The sequence below is a fragment of the Paroedura picta genome, chromosome 17 (assembly GCF_049243985.1).
Source record: "Paroedura picta isolate Pp20150507F chromosome 17, Ppicta_v3.0, whole genome shotgun sequence".
Taxonomy (NCBI): domain Eukaryota; kingdom Metazoa; phylum Chordata; class Lepidosauria; order Squamata; family Gekkonidae; genus Paroedura; species Paroedura picta.
Window position 1 is genome coordinate 13,387,469 of NC_135385.1, and position 16,220 is coordinate 13,403,688.

The following is a 16,220-nucleotide window of genomic DNA, read 5'->3' on the forward strand; positions in this document are numbered from 1 at the left end:
TTAATTGGGGATAAAAACCTCTTACTGTCTTTTGAAGCCATCCTTAAACAATCTAGGAGTCAGAAAATGGCCAGAGACACTGGATGCCTACTGACATGACATCACAAAGACCTCATCTGTGTTTAATTGAGAAAAAAACCTCTTACTGTCTTTTGAAGTGATCCTTAAACAGTCTAGGAGACAGAAAAGGGCCAGAGACACAGGATGCCTACTGACATGACATCACAAAGACCTCATCTGTGTTTAATTGAGAAAAAAAACCTCTTACTGTCTTTTGAAGTGATCCTTAAACAGTCTAGGAGACAGAAAAGGGCCAGAGACACAGGATGCCTACTGACATGACATCACAAAGACCTCATCTGTGCTTAATTGAGAAAAAAAACCTCTTACTGTCTTTTGAAGCGATCCTTAAACAGTCTAGGAGTCAGAAAAGGGCCAGAGACACTGGAGGCCTACTGACATGACATCACAAAGACCTCATCTGTGTTTAATTGAGAAAAAAAACCTCTTACTGTCTTTTGAAGCGATCCTTAAACAGTCTAGGAGTCAGAAAAGGGCCAGAGACAATGGAGGCCTACTGACATGACATCACAAAGACCTCATCTGTGTTTAATTGAGAAAAAAAACCTCTTACTGTCTTTTGAAGCGATCCTTAAACAGTCTAGGAGTCAGAAAAGGGCCAGAGACACTGGAGGCCTACTGACATGACATCACAAAGACCTCATCTGTGTTTAATTGAGAAAAAAAACCTCTTACTGTCTTTTGAAGCGATCCTTAAACAGTCTAGGAGTCAGAAAAGGGCCAGAGACAATGGAGGCCTACTGACATGACATCACAAAGACCTCATCTGTGTTTAATTGAGAAAAAAAACCTCTTACTGTCTTTTGAAGCGATCCTTAAACAGTCTAGGAGTCAGAAAAGGGCCAGAGACACTGGATGCCTACTGACATGACATCACAAAGACCTCATCTGTGTTTAATTGAGAAAAAAAACCTCTTACTGTCTTTTGAAGCGATCCTTAAACAGTCTAGGAGTCAGAAAAGGGCCAGAGACACTGGATGCTTACTGACATGACATCACAAAGACCTCATCTGTGTTTAATTGAGAAGAAAAAAACATTTTACTGCCTTTTGGGGCGATCTTTAAACAGACTAAAAGTTAGAAAAGGGCCAGAGACACTGGATACCTACTGACATGATATCACAAAGACCTCCCCTGTGTTTAATTGAGGAGAAAAAACCTCTTACTGCCTTTTGGGGCCATCTTTAAACAGACTAAAAGTTAGAAAAGGGCCAGAGACACTGGATACCTACTGACATGACATCACAAAGACCTCATCTGTGTTTAATTGAGGAGAAAAAACCTCTTACTGCCTTTTGGGGCCATCTTTAAACAGACTAAAAGTTAGAAAAGGGCCAGAGACACTGGATACCTACGGACATGATATCACAAAGACCTCCCCTGTGTTTAATTGAGGAGAAAAAACCTCTTACTGCCTTTTGGGGCCATCTTTAAACAGACTAAAAGTTAGAAAAGGGCCAGAGACACTGGATACCTACGGACATGATATCACAAAGACCTCACCTTTGTTTAATTGAGAAGAAAAAAACCTCTTACTGCCTTTTGAAGTGATCCTTAAACAGTCTAGGAGTCAGAAAAGGGCCAGAGACACTGGAGGCCTACTGACATGACATCACAAAGACCTCATCTGTGTTTAATTGAGAAAAAAAACCTCTTACTGTCTTTTGAAGCGATCCTTAAACAGTCTAGGAGTCAGAAAAGGGCCAGAGACACTGGAGGCCTACTGACATGACATCACAAAGACCTCATATGTGTTTAATTGAGAAAAAAAAACCTCTTACTGTCTTTTGAAGCAATCCTTAAACAGTCTATGAGTCAGAAAAGGGCCAGGGACACAGGAGGCCTACTGACATGACATCACAAAGACCTCATCTGTGTTTAATTGGGGATAAAAACCTCTTACTGTCTTTTGAAGCCATCCTTAAACAATCTAGGAGTCAGAAAAGGGCCAGAGACACTGGATGCCTACTGACCTGACATCACAAAGACCTCACCTGTGTTTAATTGAGAAAAAAAACCTCTTTCTGTCTTTTGAAGTGATCCTTAAACAGTCTAGGAGTCAGAAAAGGGCCAGAGACACTGGATGCCTACTGACATGACATCACAAAGACCTCATCTGTGTTTAATTGAGAAAAAAAACCTCCTACTGTCTTTTGAAGCCATCCTTAAACAGTCTAGGAGTCAGAAAAGGGCCAGAGACACTGGAGGCCTACTGACATGACATCACAAAGACCTCATCTGTGTTTAATTGAGAAAAAAAAACCTCTTACTGTCTTTTGAAGCGATCCTTAAACAGTCTAGGAGTCAGAAAAGGGCCAGACACACAGGATGCCTACTGACATGACATCACAAAGACCTCATTTGTGTTTAATTGAGAAAAAAAAACCTCTTACTGTCTTTTGAAGCGATCCTTAAACAGTCTAGGAGTCAGAAAAGGGCCAGAGACACTGGATGCCTACTGACATGACATCACAAAGACCTCATCTGTGTTTAATTGAGAAAAAAAACCTCCTACTGTCTTTTGAAGCCATCCTTAAACAGTCTAGGAGTCAGAAAAGGGCCAGAGACACTGGATGCCTACTGACATGACATCACAAAGACCTCATCTGTGTTTAATTGAGAAAAAAAACCTCCTACTGTCTTTTGAAGCCATCCTTAAACAGTCTAGGAGTCAGAAAAGGGCCAGAGACACTGGAGGCCTACTGACATGACATCACAAAGACCTCATCTGTGTTTAATTGAGAAAAAAAACCTCTTACTGTCTTTTGAAGCGATCCTTAAACAGTCTAGGAGTCAGAAAAGGGCCAGAGACACTGGATGCCTACTGACATGACATCACAAAGACCTCATCTGTGTTTAATTGAGAAAGAAAACCTCCTACTGTCTTTTGAAGCGATCCTTAAACAGTCTAGGAGTCAGAAAAGGGCCAGACACACAGGATGCCTACTGACATGATATCACAAAGACCTCATTTGTGTTTAATTGAGAAAAAAAACCTCTTACTGTCTTTTGAAGCGATCCTTAAACAGTCTAGGAGTCAGAAAAGGGCCAGAGACACTGGATGCCTACTGACATGACATCACAAAGACCTCATCTGTGTTTAATTGAGAAAAAAAACCTCCTACTGTCTTTTGAAGCCATCCTTAAACAGTCTAGGAGTCAGAAAAGGGCCAGAGACACTGGAGGCCTACTGACATGACATCACAAAGACCTCATCTGTGTTTAATTGAGAAAAAAAAACCTCTTACTGTCTTTTGAAGCGATCCTTAAACAGTCTAGGAGTCAGAAAAGGGCCAGGGACAGGAGGCCTACTGACATGACATCACAAAGACCTCATCTGTGTTTAATTGAGAAAAAAAACCTCTTTCTGTATTTTGAAGCGATCCTTAAACAGTCTAGGAGTCAGAAAAGGGCCAGGGACACAGGAGGCCTACTGACATGACATCACAAAGACCTCATCTGTGTTTAATTGGGGATAAAAACCTCTTACTGTCTTTTGAAGCCATCCTTAAACAATCTAGGAGTCAGAAAATGGCCAGAGACACTGGATGCCTACTGACATGTGTCGGGAACCCGCTTGCTAACTGAAAAAACAGGGTGCCCCTTGAAGAAAACGTCACGCCAGGCCGGGTGGACGATACAACAGGAACAAGCTTTATTTCAGCAACGTGGAGTCCGCTGGTATGGAGTAAGAGCTTCCACCGAACTCCAGGTGGAAGCTCTCTTTTATACAAAACCCACCTCCTTTGGCTGTATTGCCCCACCCAGTACTTGCGGAGGGAACATGCTGATACAATCATGACTCATGCACATATGCGAGGTTTTCCGGGGTTCCCGATGGCCCATTTTCCTGGAACAAAGGGCCATCTCCGGGCCCTTGTCAAAAGGTGGAGGGGGACATTGAGGTTCTTTAGCGGCCATTGCCACCTCAACGATCGGGTGGGGCGCCCAGCTGCCGGCTTGCCTGTGATCACCATGCCCTACCTCCGTGATCGCGGGCGCCTCTGATGGCGGGGTTCGGTCTGGTTCCCAAGCCACCAAGGATCGAACCACGACATTCTGCCCCCCCAAAGGTCCATTCTCCAACCCCCCGGGACGGCCAGGATACCGCTTGTGGAAACGTTCAGTGAGTCGGGGCGCAAGGACGTCCGCTGCCCAGACCCATTCCCGGTCCCCCAAAGCGAAGTCCTTCCATTCCACGAGGTACTGCAACTTCCCCCTGTGGAGTCTAGAGTCCAGGATATCCGCCACCTCGTGGTGCTCCCCCCCCGGCAGGACCTCGGGCGCTGGCGGGGAAAACACGGGGTGCCAAACGTCACCGTCCGGAGTTTTTTTTAGAAGGCTCACGTGAAAAACGGGATGGATGTGCCGGAGGTTCTTGGGGAGCTTGAGCTTGACCGAAACTTCGTTGATCGGGGCCAAGACCTCGAAAGGCCCCAAAAACCGAGGGCCTAGCTTCTTGCTGGGCAAATTCAACCGGAGGTTCCGGGTGGAAAGGTAAACTCGATCCCCCGGTCGGATCTCCTCAGCTGGTCGTCTCTTCCGGTCGGCGTCCTCTTTCTGCGCTGCCTTGACTTTGTGGAGCTGCTCCTGCAGCGACTTCCAGCAGCTCCCGGCACGCTTCCCCCACTCGCGAAGGTCGGCCGATTCCCGGGCGGGGACCTCTCCAAGCTCCGGGAAGTGTCTCAGGTCTGTCCCGTAGACGACGGCAAAAGGCGACATCTCCGTGCTGCTGTGGTCTGCGTTGTTGTACGCGAACTCGGCCAGGGGGAGCAGGGGCACCCAGGTGTCTTGATGATAGGAACCGAAACACCGCAAGTACTGCTCCAGTACTTGATTAACCCGCTCGGTCTGCCCGTCCGTCTGGGGGTGGTAAGCGGAGCTCAGCCCTTGCTCGATGTCTAACAGGCGCAGGAAAGCTTGCCAAAACCGGGACACGAATTGTGAGCCCCGATCGGAAATCACCTTGTCCGGCAGCCCGTGCAGTCGGAACACGTGATCCAGGAACATCCGAGCCAACTGTGAAGCACTGGGGACACTGGCGCAAGGAATGAAGTGGGCCTGTTTGGAAAATAGATCTACCACCACCCAGATCACCGTTTTCCCCTTGCTGGGAGGCAAGTCTGTTATAAAGTCCATGGAGATCACTGACCACGGCCGGGTCGGGACCTCGAGCGGGTGCAGCAGCCCTTTCGGCTTGCCAACCCCCGGCTTGCAGGTCAGGCAGACAGGACAACCACTGACGTAAGCTTTTGTGTCCCGCCGCAGACTGGGCCACCAAAACCGCCGCCGGGCCAACTTCCAGGATTTTACGAAACCGAAGTGCCCGGCGGTCTTAGCATCGTGGCAGAGGCTGAGGGCTTCCCGTCGTAGCCCTTCCGGGACGTAGACAGCCTCCCCCCTCCGCCAGAGACCGGAGTCCAAAATCAAAGAGTCCCGGAGCTCAGCCAGCTCCTCGTCTGTCCCGTAGGCTGCCACTAGGCGGTCTCGGAGCGGGGCGGTCGCCGGGTCGGGCTCCCATTCCCCCCGGGCCCGACGCCTAGTGACGACCCCCCGTCCCAGCTGCTCCTCACCGAACACAGACCTGGTGCAGGGAGCGTACCCCTCCCCATGATGCGGCAGCCGGGAGAGGGCGTCCGCGAGGAAATTCTCTTTGCCGGGGATGTGACCCAGCTTGAAATTGTACCGCGAAAAGAACTCCGCCCACCTCATCTGCTTGGCGTTCAGGGATCGCGGTTGCCGGAGCGCCTCCAGATTCTTGTGATCTGTCCAGACCTCGAACGGCTCCTCTGTTTCCTCCAGCCAATGCCGCCATTCGGTGAGGGCGAACTTAATCGCAAACGCCTCCTTCTCCCAGGTAGACCAGTTCCGCTCCGTTTCGGCGAATTTTCGTGAGAGGTAGGCCGCCGGCCTCAGCTGTCCCGCCTGGTCTCGCTGCAGGAGAACCGCCCCGGCTGCTGCGTCGCTGGCGTCGACTTGTACCACCATCGGCTGGGTTGGGTCGACGTGCAGTAGCGTGGGCTCAGACGCGAAAGCTTGCTTGAGGGCCAGGAACGCTGCCTCCGATTTCTCATTCCAGCCGAGCGCTGCGCTGGGCCGCGTGGCGCGAGGACCTCTCCCCTTGGTACCTAGCAAGTCCGTGAGGGGAGCCACTACGGAGGAGTATCTGGGGATGAAGCCTCTAAAAAAATTAGCAAACCCCAGGAAGCTTTGTAGCTGTTTCCGGGTGCGGGGCCTTTCCCAGTCCAGCACCGCCTGCACCTTCTCGGGGTCCATAGCTATGCCCTGGGCTGAGATGCGGTAGCCCAAATAGTCCAGGGAGGGACGGTGGAATTCGCACTTAGCCAGCTTCACGTATAGGTGGTTTGCCAGCAGGCGCTTTAACACCTCCCTCACCAGGGTCACGTGCTCTTGGGGATCTTGGCTGTAGATCAGGACGTCATCCAAATAAACAACCACCCCCTGAAACAGAAGGTCCTGCAACACCTCATTAATTAGACTCATGAAAACCCCAGGTGCCCCGCTTAAACCGAACGGCATCACTTTAAATTCGAATTGTCCCAATTGACAGTTAAACGCCGTTTTCCACTCATCCCCCTCCCGGATGCGTACCCGGTAGTACGCCTCCCTTAGGTCCAGCTTAGTGAACAGAGTCCCTTTGCCCAGCCGGGCCAGCAAATCCGGGATCAGCGGGAGGGGGTAAGCGTTCCCCGCTGCGATGGCGTTGAGGCCCCGGTAGTCCTGGCACAGCCGTCGGGACCCATCCTTTTTCCGGACGAACAAGACTGGAGCTCCCATGGGACTGGAAGCGGGCCGGATGAAACCTCGGGCCAGATTTTTTTCCAAAAACTCCCGGAGGTCCTTGAGCTCACCCTCACTCATTTTGTAGATGCGCCCTTTGGGCAGTACCGCCCCCTCTGGGATGTTGATAGCGCAGTCCGTGCGGCGGTGTGGGGGTAGCTCGTCCGCTTCCCGCTCGCTGAAAACGGCTGCGAGGTCTCGGTACTCTGGCGGGACCTCGGGCTCTGGTTTCTCCTGCTGCGCCGCCGCCGCTCCCCTGGGACGCGCCTTAAGCTCTGGGGGGGAACGTTTTGGAGAGTAGTCCGACCCCCTCCGGATCCGGGATTCTCGGCGTCCGCCGTCTCGTCCTGCTCCGCTCCACCGGCTACCAACTTGCCCAACGACGCCGTGCCGCTCCCTGCCTTGCACGTCGCTCCTGCGTTGGTCCGGCTCTCGCCGTCCCGTCGGCTCACCTGCTCCCCCGAGATCCTCTGCTGTCTCGCCTCTCCGCCGGCCGTCTCGCCTACTCGGGACTGAAAACTGCTCCGGGTCGGGGTCCGGGGCCCGCTCACCAGTGCCGGGCTCGTCCTCGTCGCTGGAGGCGTCCTCACTCGACGCGATCCCCTCCGCCGTTGTATTACCAGTCCCTCCGGGCCCGGCCCGAGCTTGCTCACGGGCTTCAGCTGCCTGCAAGCGCCTGGCCAAGTCCGCCATGGCCCGCCGCAGGTCCTCTAGGGATTCCTCAGGTCTTACCGGGCGAAGCGCCTGCCTCAGCTGGGTGTCCCAGGTTGGGGCCAACCCCCCAGACCTCGGCGCGCTCCCCGCCGTGCTTGGGAACCCCATGGCCCGGCGCCTTCCCTTGGCCGCCGCTGCCGAGGGTCTCGGGGTCCCGGACAGCTGCTCCTGGCCCCCCGATTTTCGGAGGAAATCTCCCGGGGACATTAAACCCATGTTCCCGGGGTTCGTGGGGGTCGAGACCGCCTCGTTGCTTGAAAACGCCATCTCTGGATCCGTCCCGATAAGCGCTCGGATGCGATGCCGACCCTGGAGTTCGGGGGGAAGCTCTTACGATGTCGGGAACCCGCTTGCTAACTGAAAAAACAGGGTGCCCCTTGAAGAAAACGTCACGCCAGGCCGGGTGGACGATACAACAGGAACAAGCTTTATTTCAGCAACGTGGAGTCCGCTGGTATGGAGTAAGAGCTTCCACCGAACTCCAGGTGGAAGCTCTCTTTTATACAAAACCCACCTCCTTTGGCTGTATTGCCCCACCCAGTACTTGCGGAGGGAACATGCTGATACAATCATGACTCATGCACATATGCGAGGTTTTCCGGGGTTCCCGATGGCCCATTTTCCTGGAACAAAGGGCCATCTCCGGGCCCTTGTCAAAAGGTGGAGGGGGACATTGAGGTTCTTTAGCGGCCATTGCCACCTCAACGATCGGGTGGGGCGCCCAGCTGCCGGCTTGCCTGTGATCACCATGCCCTACCTCCGTGATCGCGGGCGCCTCTGATGGCGGGGTTCGGTCTGGTTCCCAAGCCACCAAGGATCGAACCACGACAACATGACATCACAAAGACCTCATCTGTGTTTAATTGAGAAAAAAACCTCTTACTGTCTTTTGAAGTGATCCTTAAACAGTCTAGGAGACAGAAAAGGGCCAGAGACACAGGATGCCTACTGACATGACATCACAAAGACCTCATCTGTGTTTAATTGAGAAAAAAAACCTCTTACTGTCTTTTGAAGTGATCCTTAAACAGTCTAGGAGACAGAAAAGGGCCAGAGACACAGGATGCCTACTGACATGACATCACAAAGACCTCATCTGTGTTTAATTGAGAAAAAAAACCTCTTACTGTCTTTTGAAGCGATCCTTAAACAGTCTAGGAGTCAGAAAAGGGCCAGAGACACTGGAGGCCTACTGACATGACATCACAAAGACCTCATCTGTGTTTAATTGAGAAAAAAAACCTCTTACTGTCTTTTGAAGCGATCCTTAAACAGTCTAGGAGTCAGAAAAGGGCCAGAGACAATGGAGGCCTACTGACATGACATCACAAAGACCTCATCTGTGTTTAATTGAGAAAAAAAACCTCTTACTGTCTTTTGAAGCGATCCTTAAACAGTCTAGGAGTCAGAAAAGGGCCAGAGACACTGGAGGCCTACTGACATGACATCACAAAGACCTCATCTGTGTTTAATTGAGAAAAAAAACCTCTTACTGTCTTTTGAAGCGATCCTTAAACAGTCTAGGAGTCAGAAAAGGGCCAGAGACAATGGAGGCCTACTGACATGACATCACAAAGACCTCATCTGTGTTTAATTGAGAAAAAAAACCTCTTACTGTCTTTTCAAGCCATCCTTAAACAGTCTAGGAGTCAGAAAAGGGCCAGAGACACTGGATGCCTACTGACATGACATCACAAAGACCTCATCTGTGTTTAATTGAGAAAAAAAACCTCTTACTGTCTTTTGAAGCGATCCTTAAACAGTCTAGGAGTCAGAAAAGGGCCAGAGACACTGGATGCTTACTGACATGACATCACAAAGACCTCATCTGTGTTTAATTGAGAAGAAAAAAACATTTTACTGCCTTTTGGGGCGATCTTTAAACAGACTAAAAGTTAGAAAAGGGCCAGAGACACTGGATACCTACTGACATGATATCACAAAGACCTCCCCTGTGTTTAATTGAGGAGAAAAAACCTCTTACTGCCTTTTGGGGCCATCTTTAAACAGACTAAAAGTTAGAAAAGGGCCAGAGACACTGGATACCTACTGACATGACATCACAAAGACCTCATCTGTGTTTAATTGAGGAGAAAAAACCTCTTACTGCCTTTTGGGGCCATCTTTAAACAGACTAAAAGTTAGAAAAGGGCCAGAGACACTGGATACCTACGGACATGATATCACAAAGACCTCCCCTGTGTTTAATTGAGGAGAAAAAACCTCTTACTGCCTTTTGGGGCCATCTTTAAACAGACTAAAAGTTAGAAAAGGGCCAGAGACACTGGATACCTACGGACATGATATCACAAAGACCTCACCTTTGTTTAATTGAGAAGAAAAAAACCTCTTACTGCCTTTTGAAGTGATCCTTAAACAGTCTAGGAGTCAGAAAAGGGCCAGAGACACTGGAGGCCTACTGACATGACATCACAAAGACCCCATCTGTGTTTAATTGAGAAAAAAAACCTCTTACTGTCTTTTGAAGCGATCCTTAAACAGTCTAGGAGTCAGAAAAGGGCCAGAGACACTGGAGGCCTACTGACATGACATCACAAAGACCTCATATGTGTTTAATTGAGAAAAAAAAACCTCTTACTGTCTTTTGAAGCAATCCTTAAACAGTCTATGAGTCAGAAAAGGGCCAGGGACACAGGAGGCCTACTGACATGACATCACAAAGACCTCATCTGTGTTTAATTGGGGATAAAAACCTCTTACTGTCTTTTGAAGCCATCCTTAAACAATCTAGGAGTCAGAAAAGGGCCAGAGACACTGGATGCCTACTGACCTGACATCACAAAGACCTCACCTGTGTTTAATTGAGAAGAAAAAACCTCTTACTGTCTTTTGAAGCGATCCTTAAACAGTCTAGGAGTCAGAAAAGGGCCAGAGACACTGGATGCCTACTGACATGACATCACAAAGACCTCATCTGTGTTTAATTGAGAAAAAAAACCTCCTGCTGTCTTTTGAAGCCATCCTTAAACAGTCTAGGAGTCAGAAAAGGGCCAGAGACACTGGAGGCCTACTGACATGACATCACAAAGACCTCATCTGTGTTTAATTGAGAAAAAAAAACTCTTACTGTCTTTTGAAGCGATCCTTAAACAGTCTAGGAGTCAGAAAAGGGCCAGACACACAGGATGCCTACTGACATGACATCACAAAGACCTCATTTGTGTTTAATTGAGAAAAAAAAACCTCTTACTGTCTTTTGAAGCGATCCTTAAACAGTCTAGGAGTCAGAAAAGGGCCAGAGACACTGGATGCCTACTGACATGACATCACAAAGACCTCATCTGTGTTTAATTGAGAAAAAAAACCTCCTACTGTCTTTTGAAGCCATCCTTAAACAGTCTAGGAGTCAGAAAAGGGCCAGAGACACTGGATGCCTACTGACATGACATCACAAAGACCTCATCTGTGTTTAATTGAGAAAAAAAACCTCGTACTGTCTTTTGAAGCCATCCTTAAACAGTCTAGGAGTCAGAAAAGGGCCAGAGACACTGGAGGCCTACTGACATGACATCACAAAGACCTCATTTGTGTTTAATTGAGAAAAAAAACCTCTTACTGTCTTTTGAAGCGATCCTTAAACAGTCTAGGAGTCAGAAAAGGGCCAGAGACACTGGATGCCTACTGACATGACATCACAAAGACCTCATCTGTGTTTAATTGAGAAAGAAAACCTCCTACTGTCTTTTGAAGCGATCCTTAAACAGTCTAGGAGTCAGAAAAGGGCCAGACACACAGGATGCCTACTGACATGATATCACAAAGACCTCATTTGTGTTTAATTGAGAAAAAAAACCTCTTACTGTCTTTTGAAGCGATCCTTAAACAGTCTAGGAGTCAGAAAAGGGCCAGAGACACTGGATGCCTACTGACATGACATCACAAAGACCTCATCTGTGTTTAATTGAGAAAAAAAACCTCCTACTGTCTTTTGAAGCCATCCTTAAACAGTCTAGGAGTCAGAAAAGGGCCAGAGACACTGGAGGCCTACTGACATGACATCACAAAGACCTCATCTGTGTTTAATTGAGAAAAAAAAACCTCTTACTGTCTTTTGAAGCGATCCTTAAACAGTCTAGGAGTCAGAAAAGGGCCAGGGACAGGAGGCCTACTGACATGACATCACAAAGACCTCATCTGTGTTTAATTGAGAAAAAAAAACCTCTTACTGCCTTTTGGGGCGATCTTTAAACAGACTAAAAGTCAGAAAAGGGCCAGAGACACTGGATACCTACTGACCTGACATCACAAAGACCTCACCTGTGTTTAATTGAGAAGAAAAAAACCTCTTAATGTCTTTTGAAGCGATCCTTAAACAGTCTAGGAGTCAGAAAAGGGCCAGAGACACTGGAGGCCTATTGACATGACATCACAAAGACCTCATCTGTGTTTAATTGAGAAAAAAAAACCTCTTACTGCCTTTTGGGGCGATCTTTAAACAGACTAAAAGTCAGAAAAGGGCCAGAGACACTGGATACCTACTGACCTGACATCACAAACACCTCACCTGTGTTTAATTGAGAAGAAAAAAACCTCTTAATGTCTTTTGAAGCGATCCTTGAACAGTCTAGGAGTCACAAAAGTGGCAGAGACACTGGAGGCCTACTGACATGACATCACAAAGACCTCATCTGTGTTTAATTGAGAAAAAAAACCTCTTACTGTCTTTTGAAGCGATCCTTAAACAGTCTAGGAGTCAGAAAAGGGCGAGAGACACTGGAGGCCTACTGACATGACATCACAAAGACCTCATGTGTGTTTAATTGAGAAAAAAAACCTCTTACTGTCTTTTGAAGTAATCCTTAAACAGTCTAGGAGACAGAAAAGGGCCAGAGACACAGGATGCCTACTGACATGACATCACAAAGACCTCATCTGTGTTTAATTGAGAAAAAAAACCTCTTACTGTCTTTTCAAGCCATCCTTAAACAGTCTAGGAGTCAGAAAAGGGCCAGAGACACTGGATGCCTACTGACATGACATCACAAAGACCTCATCTGTGTTTAATTGAGAAAAAAAAACCTCTTACTGTCTTTTGAAGCGATCCTTAAACAGTCTAGGAGTCAGAAAAGGGCCAGAGACACTGGAGGCCTACTGACATGACATCACAAAGACCTCATCTGTGTTTAATTGAGAAAAAAAACCTCTTACTGTCTTTTGAAGCGATCCTTAAACAGTCTAGGAGTCAGAAAAGGGCCAGAGACAATGGAGGCCTACTGACATGACATCACAAAGACCTCATCTGTGTTTATTGAGAAAAAAACCTCTTACTGTCTTTTGAAGCGATCCTTTAACAGTCTAGGAGTCAGAAAAGTGCCAGAGACACTGGATGCCTACTGACATGACATCACAAAGACCTCATCTGTGTTTAATTGAGAAAAAAAAAACCTCTTACTGTCTTTTGAAGCGATCCTTAAACAGTCTAGGAGTCAGAAAAGGGCCAGAGACACTGGATGCTTACTGACATGACATCACAAAGACCTCATCTGTGTTTAATTGAGAAGAAAAAAACCTTTTACTGCCTTTTGGGGCGATCTTTAAACAGACTAAAAGTTAGAAAAGGGCCAGAGACACTGGATACCTACTGACATGATATCACAAAGACCTCCCCTGTGTTTAATTGAGGAGAAAAAACCTCTTACTGCCTTTTGGGGCCATCTTTAAACAGACTAAAAGTTAGAAAAGGGCCAGAGACACTGGATACCTACTGACATGATATCACAAAGAACTCACCTTTGTTTAATTGAGAAGAAAAAAACCTCTTACTGCCTTTTGGGGCTATCTTTAAACAGCCTAGGAGTCAGAAAAGGGCCAGAGACACTGGAGGCCTACTGACATGATATCACAAAGACCTCATCTGTGTTTAATTGAGAAAAAAAACCTCCTACTGTCTTTTGAAGCGATCCTTAAACAGTCTAGGAGTCAGAAAAGGGCCAGAGACACTGGAGGCCTACTGACATGACATCACAAAGACCTCATCTGTGTTTAATTGAGAAAAAAACCCTCTTAGTGTCTTTTGAAGCGATCCTTAAACAGTCTAGGAGTCAGAAAAGGGCCAGAGACACTGGATGCCTACTGACATGACATCACAAAGACCTCATCTGTGTTTAATTGAGAAAAAAAAACCTCTTACTGCCTTTTGAAGCGATCCTTAAACAGTCTAGGAGTCAGAAAAGGGCCAGAGACACTGGATGCCTACTGACATGACATCACAAAGACCTCATCTGTGTTTAATTGAGAAAAAAAACCTCTTACTGTCTTTTGAAGCGATCCTTGAACAGTCTAGGAGTCACAAAAGTGGCAGAGACACTGGAGGTCTACTGACATGACATCACAAAGACCTCATCTGTGTTTAATTGAGAAAAAAAACCTCTTACTGTCTTTTGAAGCGATCCTTAAACAGTCTAGGAGTCAGAAAAGGGCCAGGGACTCAGGAAGCCTACTGACATGACATCACAAAGACCTCATCTGTGTTTAATTGAGAAAAAAAACCTCTTACTGTCTTTTGAAGCGATCGTTAAACAGTCTAGGAGTCAGAAAAGGGCCAGAGACACTGGATGTTTACTGACATGACATCACAAAGACCTCATTTGTGTTTAATTGAGAAGAAAAAAACCTTTTACTGTCTTTTGGGGCGATCTTTAAACAGACTAAAAGTTAGAAAAGGGCCAGAGACACTGGATACCTACTGACATGATATCACAAAGACCTCCCCTGTGTTTAATTGAGAAGAAAAAAACCTCTTACTGCCTTTTGGGGCCATCTTTAAACAGTCTAAAAGTTAGAAAAGGGCCAGAGACACTGGATACCTACTGACATGATATCACAAAGACCTCACCTTTGTTTAATTGAGAAGAAAAAAACCTCTTACTGCCTTTTGGGGCGATCTTTAAACAGCCTAGGGGTCAGAAAAGGGCCAGAGACACTGGAGGCCTACTGACATGACATCACAAAGACCTCATCTGTGTTTAATTGAGAAAAGAAACCTCTTACTGTCTTTTGAAGCGATCCTTAAACAGTCTAGGAGTCAGAAAAGGGCCAGAGACACTGGATGCCTACTGACATGACATCACAAAGACCTCATCTGTGTTTAATTGAGAAAAAAAACCTACTGTCTTTTGAAGCGATCCTTAAACAGTCTAGGAGTCAGAAAAGGGCCAAAGACACTGGATGCCTACTGACATGACATCACAAAGACCTCATCTGTGTTTAATTGAGAAAAAAAACCTCCTACTGTCTTTTGAAGCGATCCTTAAACAGTCTAGGAGTCAGAAAAGGGCCAGAGACACTGGAGGCCTACTGACATGACATCACAAAGACCTCATCTGTGTTTAATTGAGAAAAAAACCCTCTTAGTGTCTTTTGAAGCGATCCTTAAACAGTCTAGGAGTCAGAAAAGGGCCAGAGACACTGGATGTTTACTGACATGACATCACAAAGACCTCATTTGTGTTTAATTGAGAAGAAAAAAACCTTTTACTGTCTTTTGGGGCGATCTTTAAACAGACTAAAAGTTAGAAAAGGGCCAGAGACACTGGATACCTACTGACATGATATCACAAAGACCTCCCCTGTGTTTAATTGAGAAGAAAAAAACCTCTTACTGCCTTTTGGGGCCATCTTTAAACAGTCTAAAAGTTAGAAAAGGGCCAGAGACACTGGATACCTACTGACATGATATCACAAAGACCTCACCTTTGTTTAATTGAGAAGAAAAAAACCTCTTACTGCCTTTTGGGGCGATCTTTAAACAGCCTAGGGGTCAGAAAAGGGCCAGAGACACTGGAGGCCTACTGACATGACATCACAAAGACCTCATCTGTGTTTAATTGAGAAAAAAAACCTCTTACTGTCTTTTGAAGCGATCCTTAAACAGTCTAGGAGTCAGAAAAGGGCCAGAGACACTGGATGCCTACTGACATGACATCACAAAGACCTCATCTGTGTTTAATTGAGAAAAAAATCCTCCTACTGTCTTTTGAAGCCATCCTTAAACAGTCTAGGAGTCAGAAAAGGGCCAGAGACACTGGAGGCCTACTGACATGACATCACAAAGACCTCATCTGTGTTTAATTGAGAAAAAAAACTTTTGAAGTGATCCTTAAACAGTCTAGGAGTCAGAAAAGGGCCAGAGACACTGGATGCCTACTGACATGACATCACAAAGACCTCATCTGTGTTTAATTGAGAAAAAAATCCTCCTACTGTCTTTTGAAGCCATCCTTAAACAGTCTAGGAGTCAGAAAAGGGCCAGAGACACTGGAGGCCTACTGACATGACATCACAAAGACCTCATCTGTGTTTAATTGAGAAAAAAAACCTCTTACTGTCTTTTGAAGCGATCCTTAAACAGTCTAGGAGTCAGAAAAGGGCCAGAGACAGTGGATGCCTACTGACATGACATCACAAAGACCTCATCTGTGTTTAATTGAGAAAAAAAACCTCCTACTGTCTTTTGAAGCCATCCTTAAACAGTCTAGGAGTCAGAAAAGGGCCAGAGACACTGGATGCCTACTGACATGACATCACAAAGACCTCATCTGTGTTTAATTGAGAAAAAAAAACCTCTTACTGTCTTTTGGAGCGATCCTTAAACAGTCTAGGAG